The following is a 9,641-nucleotide window of genomic DNA, read 5'->3' as shown; positions in this document are numbered from 1 at the left end:
AAGCATTTTTCTAGAATGCAAATTAAAAAAAAAGTCCCTGCTTTCAAAGAGCTGATATGTTCCCAAATAAGTAAGAAGAAAATATATACAAAATAAATGCACAGTGATTAGGATCATTTGTTAATATTGACTTAGTAATAATGTTCAGAATTCAAAAGAGCTGTACAAGGAAAGGAACAAAACAGGGCTAGGCAGAGAAAGGGCCTAAGGGTAAATGGACCAAAGGCAGTTTGCTGGGTTCTGAATCAAGTATCCAAAAGTGAGCAAACTTTATCCACTGTGCTAAAGAGTCTGAAGGTTTGTCTATTTTATTGCTTTTTCTAGCTCTTAGTTTCATTTACTAGTTCAATAGTTGGCTTAATTTCAGTTTTATTAATCTCTCCTTTGGTTTTCAGAATTTCTGATTTGGTATTTAATTTGGGATTTTCAATTTGTTCTTTTTCTAGCTTTTTTAGCTGCATGACCAATTCACTGATCTCCTCTTTTCCTATTTTATTCATGTAAGCATTTAGAGATATAAAACTTCCCTTAAGAACTGCTTTCACTGCATCCCTAAAGTTTTGGTATGTTGTCTCATTATTGTCATTCTCTTGGGTGAAGTTATTGATTGTTTCTTTGATTTGTTGTTTGACCCATTCATTCTTTAGGATTAGATTATTTAGTTTCCAATTAATTTTTAGTCTGTCTTTCCATGGCCCATTATTACATGTAATTTTTATTGCATCATGATCTGAAAAGGATGCATTCAATATTTCTGTCTTTCTGCATTGGATTGTGAGGTTTTTATGCCCTAATACATGGTGAATTTTTATGTATGTGCCATGTACTGCCAAGAAAAATGTATGTTCCTTTCTATCTCCATTCAATTTTCTCCAGAGGTCTATCATACCTAACTTTTCTAATGTTCTATTCACCTCCTTAACTTCTTTCTTGTTTATTTTGTGGTTAGATTTATCTAGTTCAGAGAGGGGAAGGTTGAGGTCTCCACTAGTATAATTTTGCTGTCTATATCTCCCTGAACTTCTCCTCTAAGAATTTGGATGCTATACCACTTGGTGCATATACGTTTACTAATGATATTACTTCATTGTCTATGGTGGCTTTTAGCAGGATGTAATTTCCTTCCTTATGTCTTTGAATTAGCATCTAGTTTTGCTTTTGCTTTGTCTGAGATCAGGATTGCTACACCTGCTTTTTTTTTTTTACTTCAGCTGAAGCATAATATATTCTGCTCCAGCCCTTTACCTTTACCCTGTGTGCATCCTTCTGCTTCAAATATGTTTTTGTAAACACCATATTGTAGGATTATGGTTTTTAATCCATTCTGCTATCCGCTTCTGTTTTACGGGAGAGTTCATCCCATTCATATTCACAGTTATGACTATATGTGTCTTTCTCTCCATTCTATTATCACCTCCCATTTATGCTTTTCTCTCTTCTTTCTTCCTTTCTCTCCTCACGAGAATTCTGCTTTTGGCTACCACTCCCTCAATCTGTCCTCCTGTCTATCAGTCCCTCCTTTGTCTTCCCTTTTAACCTTACTACTTCTTCCATCCCTTTTCTTTCCCCATTCTCCTCCTACTTCCTATAGGGCAAGTTAGAGTTCTGTACTTAACTGATTATGTTGTTTCCTCTTTGAGCCTAATCTGATGAGAGTAAGGTTCAAACAATGCTCATCTCCCTCCCTTCTTTTCCTCTACTGGAAAAGGTTTCTGTGCCTCGTCATGTAATATAATATACTTCCTGCCTCTTCCTTTCCTCTTCTCCTAGTACAATCCCTTTCCACCACTGAATTAGAATTTTACCATCACATCAAAGTCAACTTCTACCTATGTTCTCTGTCTATGTATATCCCTTTTAAACGGCATAATAAGTTTTCAAGAGTTACAAGTGTCATCTTCCCTTGTAGGGATGTAAACAATCTGTTCTTATTAGTAACATGTTATATTTTCTTTCATGTTTATCTTTTTATGCATCTCTTTTTTTCAATTCAATAAACATTTATTAAGTACCTATTATGTGTAAGTCACTATGCTAGACATTATGTATTAAAAAACTGACAAAACTGCCTTCAAAGGTCTTATAGTCTGCAGTGTATGTGTTTGTGTGTATGGGCATATCTACATATAAGTAATGAAATATATGTTTAATTGAAAAGGGAGAGAGCACTAACAAAGAAGGGAAAAGGGGGAAAGTTTATGCCTCTCTTGAGTCTTGTATTTGAAGGTCAAATTTTCTGTTAATCTGGTCTTTTCATCAGGAGGGTTTGGAAGTCCCCTTTTGCATTGAATATCCATCTCCTGATGCAAAGTGAATGACTCAGAGTGTGATTGGAAATGGTCAGTGCAGAAATTAAATGACTGTCTTGCTTTTTCTCATTACTTTTATTTTTCCTATACAATTTCTTTCACTTTCTTTTCTTTTTTAGTAAATTACCACTCAATAAAATTATGGAAGGCTTTTTGGAATGACTTATTGAAATCCCAAGCTTAAAAATCTTTTTTTCTAAATTGTATTTCTACATCTTGATTTGTCTCATAGACTTATCATTTAAGCCTTTTTCTGTGCTTATTGCTCTGCTTTTTTACATTGTCTGTAATTTTATTTTCACCTTTATGAAATCTACACATCATTTTAAAATGTCTTCATTTCATTTCTTATGACATTTTAGGTTTCTCTCTCAGAAAGACTCTAGAATTCTTAACTATTTCAATGTTGCTTTAGTTATACTTTATGATGTTGTTATTAGATGCATTATTCTCCTCACTTCATTTCATACTACTCAGGATTCTCTGAAATGATGTCTTTTGCATTTATATACCACTTACATTTATATTTATATGCATTTATATGCCACTATTTATTCAGCCATTTCTCAATTGTGTTAGGAGGCAGAGACTTTGGGATAGACACTAGTTATTTTCTTTTTCTCCTTTTTTTGATCCCTTGATTTAGGCTTAGGAAGTTTTAGTATGTTTTGTTTTGTTTCGTTTTGTTCTTTGTATTAACCTTCCTCTTAACACTCTCCATTACCCATTCTTGTTTGTTTCTCTTTGGAGTTTATTTACATACCAAACTGTCCACTTGAGATGGTATTTTAACTAATGCTTGCACTTCAGACCTTTTACTTCATGTTTATGTACTCATTCCAGTTATGAGAAATATCATATTCTCCCTAGTCCATTTTCTCCTTGTAGTCTCTTTCTTCTTGCCCTCAGGCTGAACTCCTCTTTAGTTCTTGTGTGAAAGAAGCCTCTGACTATAGTTTCTTATTGGTTTCTGTGTGTGTGTGTGTGTGTGATAGAGAGACAGAGAGTGAGGCAATGGGGTTAAGAGACTTGCCCAGGGTCACACAGCTAGTAATTCTCAAGTGTCTGGGGCTGGATTTGAACTCAGGTCCTCCTGACTCCAGGGCTGGAGCTCTATCCATTGCACCACCTAGGTGTCCCCTAAATACCATTTTCTAAAAGTTGCTTAAGATTGGCCAACTAAAATGATTCTCAAATGATAATTTTGTAGAAAAGCACACTAATTGGGACAAACTCCTGGCATTAGAAAATTACTTAACTCCTCTAAAACAGCCTTAAAACCTTAAGGAAGAGATGTACCTTTCTGATTGGATGACTTCTCTTGAATCTCCTTTTAAGGATGGATCCCAGTCCAAATATCTCTTCATTTCTTACTCCAGCTCCAGAAAACTCTTCATCCGAAGAGCACTTCAGCCCTAGAATTCACACTTCAGAAGTATTCTTAGCCCCTGCTTCCCTTGGTCCAGTCACTTTTCATTTTTCTCCAACTGCACTCAGGCCTCTTCCATCTTTTACCTCATTTTTGTCCTCCCTACCTCCTCTGCTTTCTTTTCAGCTTCTTTTAATATGTTTATTTCTTACATGAGAATGTGAACTCCTTTAGGGTACAGACTGTCTGTCTACTTGTAATTGCAGTCATGTGCCTGACACTTAGTAATTACTTAATAAATGATTGTTTACTGATATCTAAAGTCTTCTTAAAGCAGGAGTAGGAATAAGGATCCTCAAGAGTTTACAGGGTTTACTTTGTATTCCTAAGTGTGGCACATTGGTTTGTAACAAATAAATTCAATTTAAGAGTTGGTGTTTTGTTGTATTTTGCTTTAGTGGAAAGAAAATACACAAATGACAGAAGCTCAAGTTTATTCCTTGGCATTAAGTAAGCAAGCCAGCCAGGAACGAGATGCTAAACAGAGAAGCCATCCACAATGATGTATCAATAAGACAGCAAATGGTAAATTTATTTTTACATTTCTATAGACTTCACCAAGCTCCTCATTTAGAAATTTCAAAATAAATGAGGACAATAGTTGCATAGTCATGACTTTTTTTTTAAAGCAGGGAAACAAAAGATTATTTTGGAAAATATTCTTGAAGATGCTTAACTACTGACAACTCAATTTCTGACTCTTGATCCTTAAGCTGAAACAATTTGTTTTGAAAAATATATGTAGATAGATTGGCTAGCTGGATATAGCTAGATAGATGATAGATTGATTTCTATGTATAAATTTAGGGTTATACATACCTATATGCACATGATGTATAATATTGTATGTTATATTACTATTGGATTATGTCTATTCTGCTAACATACTGTTATATATAAATATTATGCTTTGTATGTATCATCTAAAATTTTAAGAAAATTATGTTACTTTCTGGATCTTAAATTCTTTATTTGTAATGCCAGTTCGTGAGATGAGTCATTTTAAATGCGATACTGTAATAAACTTATTTCATTTATTTCACTTTCAAACAAAAATAAGATTTATAGTTGGAAGGAACTGTACTTATAGGGAGGATATAACTGGGAAGTAGTAAATGAGAAAGCAAGGATTCAAAATTTAGCTTCTCTAAATCCAGATCCAAAATTCTTTCCATTCTATAGGGTCAATAACTTGAATTTTTCTTTCACAGTTTATAAGCTGTGCCCAGCGGATACAAATGGATAGAAAGCTACTACAATGATATAGTTAAGAAATATTAAATCAAGAAGAAGCTTCAACTCATCGCCTTCAGCTACCAGCACCTCCAAATCTAGTCATAAATTCTTCTGCTTACAAGCATATTGATGTGAAAGGAATGTATCAGCCAGTTGTTCATGGTATGGAACCCCAACTAAAAAGAAGCAAGAATCCAAAAGCCTCTCAGAGGAAATCAATGCAATTTTCCTTTAAAATGTTGAATGTGTTATAAAATTGACACTAGCTTAATGGAAATCATATGTCTTAATTCTTTGTTCCCTATAAATGTCATGCTCTATATTCTATTTAGATTTTTTGTAATTCACTTTATTTGGAAATTTGAGATTAATATTGGCTACATTTTTGTTGTATATGCTAAATTGAGAAGAGATTTCAAATACTTTTCATTGAAAACTTATTCAAGAATAATAACACAGCATCTATACTATTTCCTCTAAATTTTGTCAACTGTTTATTTTCACTATGAAACCACCCTGAAAACAATCTAATTAATAAAAAAAAAGTTTCTGTATTTATGTTTATCATATCTAATGTAAGCTGATAATAACAGATAATTTTGTTTTCTAATAGTTCTTGAAATTAAAAAGGAAGAAGTAATTTCATGTTGATTTACCTCAAATCATAACTGATGTTTGACTAAGTTGCATACATAGATGAGAAATTTAGGAATGATTAATCATCTTGAAGTGGTTTGCAATTTTCTTCCACAGCCACCTTTAAGTTAAATTTTAAAAGTTTACTCTCAGTTAATTGATTCCTTATTTTTTGCATGATCCTGTGGTGCAGGATTTGACCACAAATTGAAAGTTTTAAAGTATTTGAAGTAGTTAAAAAGTATTTAAAGTATTCAAAGCAAGGTTTGTTTCCTCATTACAGTTTTTTATCTTCTATTTCTCCCCTCCAAAGTATTTAATTTAAAATGTTAGTATTAAAATTTCTTCTTTTGAATATCTTTCATAAATACCTCTCAATTTTTCTTGTGATAATTTTTGTTGTTTTTTTATTGGTTAATGAAGTGAAGATTATTAGCATATAAAAAAGTTCAACAGAAAAAAATACAAGACAATTAAATGATCCTATTTGTTGAAATGAGTTTTCAAATTTTAAGCTTTTTTTGAGGTTGAGGTTTAACACATAAGAAATGTTAAATTAATTGGAAATGTGAAAGAATGAAGCAAGAATTGAAAACTTTAGATAATCTGTCTTCCCCTCCCAAAGTGTTAGAGAATATATGAATTGAATAAAACTTCCAACTTTACTGAAAACTTGCAGGAAAACCTATTATATTTGTTTGAGATGCCACTTATATTTGTTTTATATGTTATCTGGTTATAGGGGCCTTAAAAGACTGATTGCTTGTTAAACACACTTTAAATGATTTGTTTATTTTAAAGCCATTAATCATAGTTTTTCTTTTATGTGTTTTAATTCAATTATGTAGTAAAACTTTAGTCTGTCATGCAAAAACTCATATACCTTTGAAAAATTAAGCTTCATTTCTGTTAGATATTTTTTTAAATTCCCTACAAAACTTTAAGTGCTTTAGGAATTATTTCACTTCTCAGTTTTTTTCAAATATACATAAGAACTAGAATTGCATGTCTGTGTGTGGGATAGAGACCACCTACCCAAAATAAAATTCAGAGGTTTCTCTCGTAGAAACAGAAGTTTTATTCTTGCAAGTCTCGCGCGAGAATTGGGCATCACCAACGAGGGCGGATTGGAGTGGGGAGGCAGAATACAAGCAGCAAGCAAGCAGTTATACACCCCTCGACAAAACAGTTCTAAGAAAACCCCACCCTCCCACCTTTTAACCTGAATCTCTTTATCCCGATTGGTTGAGGTAAGAGACCTTACATTCTACCCAGAAACTAAGAGATACACTTTACCCAAAACAAGCTTGGAAGCTAGAAGATTGCCTTATTTGGCAAAGATAAGGCTGGGGTGATGGTTACCAAACAAGTGAGGGGGTGTACAACAGGTGTATGACATGATCACATGATTTACAGGAAAACAAAACTTAGCCCCGGCTAATACTAAAGCCTTAACTAAATTTGGGGCATAGCTTCCATTTCATATGAGAAACTTTCAGTCATTCCACACATCTGTGTGGAGACTGGAAGTTAAAAACTCAAATACAGCAATGTATTTTATTTTTCAAAATGTTGTTTAGGGCTTGTAGTTATTAATCTTTAAACATGTTTAAATAAAAAGTGATTAAAATACAGTGTTTTTATTGCTTAAGTTTTTGATTACCCAAACTAATCTGTGTGTCATATGTTAAATGTTGCCAGCATGGGTACTACTCTTTTGGGTTAGTTAATGGGTACATTTTATCCTATAATAAAGTCATTGAAACTTTTTTATCCTTAATTTGTTCTTCAGGAAAATAACAATACCAATTCCCATACTATTTCAGAACTCTTTTACAAATTAAAGTTTATTATTAGCTACGTTTTACTCAGTAACTGGAAACCAGAATTGAATGGGATTTCACAGGTCATCACAAACAAGCCCTGACTAAATACTAGTTTGCTTCAGTGATATTTGACAATTATTCATTTGCTCACCACTTGCAAATTCTCAATGAGAAATTCTCACAAAGCAACTCATCTTTTAGAAATTCTAATTTTTATTTTCTTTCATAAAAACTAATTTCAACTTCTGCTTTCTAATCCTACTTCTTCCATTTGAGTCCAAGTAGATCAAAACTAATGCTTCTCCCCCACTCCATTTGACTTCTACTGCAGCTGCCCAAGAAAGCTATAATGAGTTCTTACCTTCTGTCATCTGAGCTCTTCTTTTGTATCCATCTTTCCTGATCCGTGCTAGATCCAGTCTGCCCAATGTTGTCTTGACCAGAGAAGCTGGAGAGGGTAATGTAGTATCTAATGGGGCTCAGAATAGGGTTTCTCACCCAAGTACCTTGGGAGTTCCAGACCATTGTGATCAACAAATTATGACACTGCCTCAGTAGGAGTGACTGATTTTGAAACTGTTCTTGGTAGTCTCATTATTGGTTGTGCCAGAAGCTCTTTGTTGAAGCAGCAGCTGCTCTCCTATGTTATCCTGGGATTTGCCTTGTCTGAAGCTATGGGCCTCTTTGTTTGATGGTTGGTTTCTTGATCTTGTTTCCCACACCCCCACTCCCAACTAGGAGACTTCTATTTAGAGTATAAACAAAATCCAGTCTGAATGAGTTCTTACCCTGGGGAAAAGAGCTCCTGTTCTTGTATCCCTCCATTAGAATTTAGAGTGACCCAGCTAACGAAGGAGAAAACCAGCCAGCAAGGTCCTGACCAGATAGCTGGAAGCAGCTGAGTTTCATGTTCAAACCACATTTTCAGTAGGAGAAGCTGAAGACTTTTGCAGTTGATTTTCACTTATTAAGGGATTCCCTTTCAGAAGGGATTTAGGGCTTTCAGAATCTCCATTAAGGGTCTTTGGTTAGAGAGAAACAACTGATCATCATTTATTGATTATTAGCTAGTCTAATTAATAAATTGTTGTTAATTAACCAGAAATTCTATATCTCAGGGTTTTTCATTCATAGCAATGAATATGTACATTATTTCCAAAGTTATTTTATTAAACATGATAACTTTAAAACAAAACACAAAACTTAATGCTTCACATGAAGCATTTTGCCACATTTGGGTAGATGGAAGTATATGAACTAACAGAGGATATCAGTAAATGTACCAAAAAGGCAATGTCACAGAAAGAAAGGAAAGAGCAAAGAAACTGTATTGCTAGGAAGGGGCAATTAATAGTGTTAGTCTTCAAGAGGTAAAGGAGAATAAAGAATGAACATTGTAAGAAGTACAGCACCCAGCATGAGGAACATACTATTTCCATAGTATTTTGGCCTTGTCAGACCACATATAGAAAATTTTGTTCAGTTCTGGGTGTCAATTTAAAGAAAGTCATTGGCAACAAGAAATCTGTCCTAAGTTCAACCTTGTTGGTGAAGACAGTGGATGTTAACTTTTCTTTTTTTATTACATGATAATAATCAAATATTTGAAGAGCTATCTGGCTAAAGAGGAATTAGATATATCCACCTTGATCTGAACTTGGAGCAATAGATGAAAATTATAAAGCAAAAGAGAAGGAAGTGAAGTCAAGATGAAAAAATAGCAAGAAGTAAAGCAAGCTTCTCCCCCTTCCTCCCCACCCAAAAAACCAAACCCAACTCCAAACATCTAGAACAGGTACCAGACCAAATCCTGATGGCAAAATCCAAGAAAAAGCCACTGTTCTAGCTCAGGTCAGCATAGAGAGACAGAGAACAACAATTGATAATATTTACATACTTACAGTATTTATCTCAGGATTCCAGTCCCAACTTGTAGCTCAGATTGAAGCCTGCAGTGGATAACCAGAACAGGAATCCCAAATCAAAGGAGAACCTTTATTTCTATCACTGAACCAGAAGAATTTCCCAACTGGTTGATAATGGCTGAGCCAGAAATCAGTTTACTTTCAAACCAAATCCTGCTCAAAACTTGGAGAGCTTAGACCTGCAGGAAATAATCAGATTGTGCCCTATACCAGACCACTTTGGGAACATTGAAAACTTGCAGATCTTCAGCCTGAGCTGCCCCTGAGATCTTGGAATATC

The 9,641-nt window shown here is 34.1% G+C and overlaps 1 long non-coding RNA gene across 1 annotated transcript; it reads left to right on the top strand.

The window, feature by feature from the left end:
• The first annotated feature begins 209 nt into the window (after positions 1-209).
• LOC110204129 (uncharacterized) lies at positions 210-5,483 on the top strand. The gene is made up of 3 exons (XR_002323213.2): positions 210-297; positions 4,137-4,263; positions 4,950-5,483. It is a non-coding gene; the product is annotated as an uncharacterized LOC110204129 (long non-coding RNA).
• The last annotated feature ends 4,158 nt before the right edge of the window (positions 5,484-9,641 follow it).

Source organism: Phascolarctos cinereus, unplaced genomic scaffold (genome assembly GCF_003287225.1).
Source record: "Phascolarctos cinereus isolate Bilbo 61053 unplaced genomic scaffold, phaCin_HiC Scaffold_110;HRSCAF=660, whole genome shotgun sequence".
NCBI classification, from domain to species: Eukaryota; Metazoa; Chordata; class Mammalia; order Diprotodontia; family Phascolarctidae; genus Phascolarctos; species Phascolarctos cinereus.
Note: the sequence above shows the minus strand (reverse complement) of the source record. Positions and strands in the feature narration are given on the sequence as shown.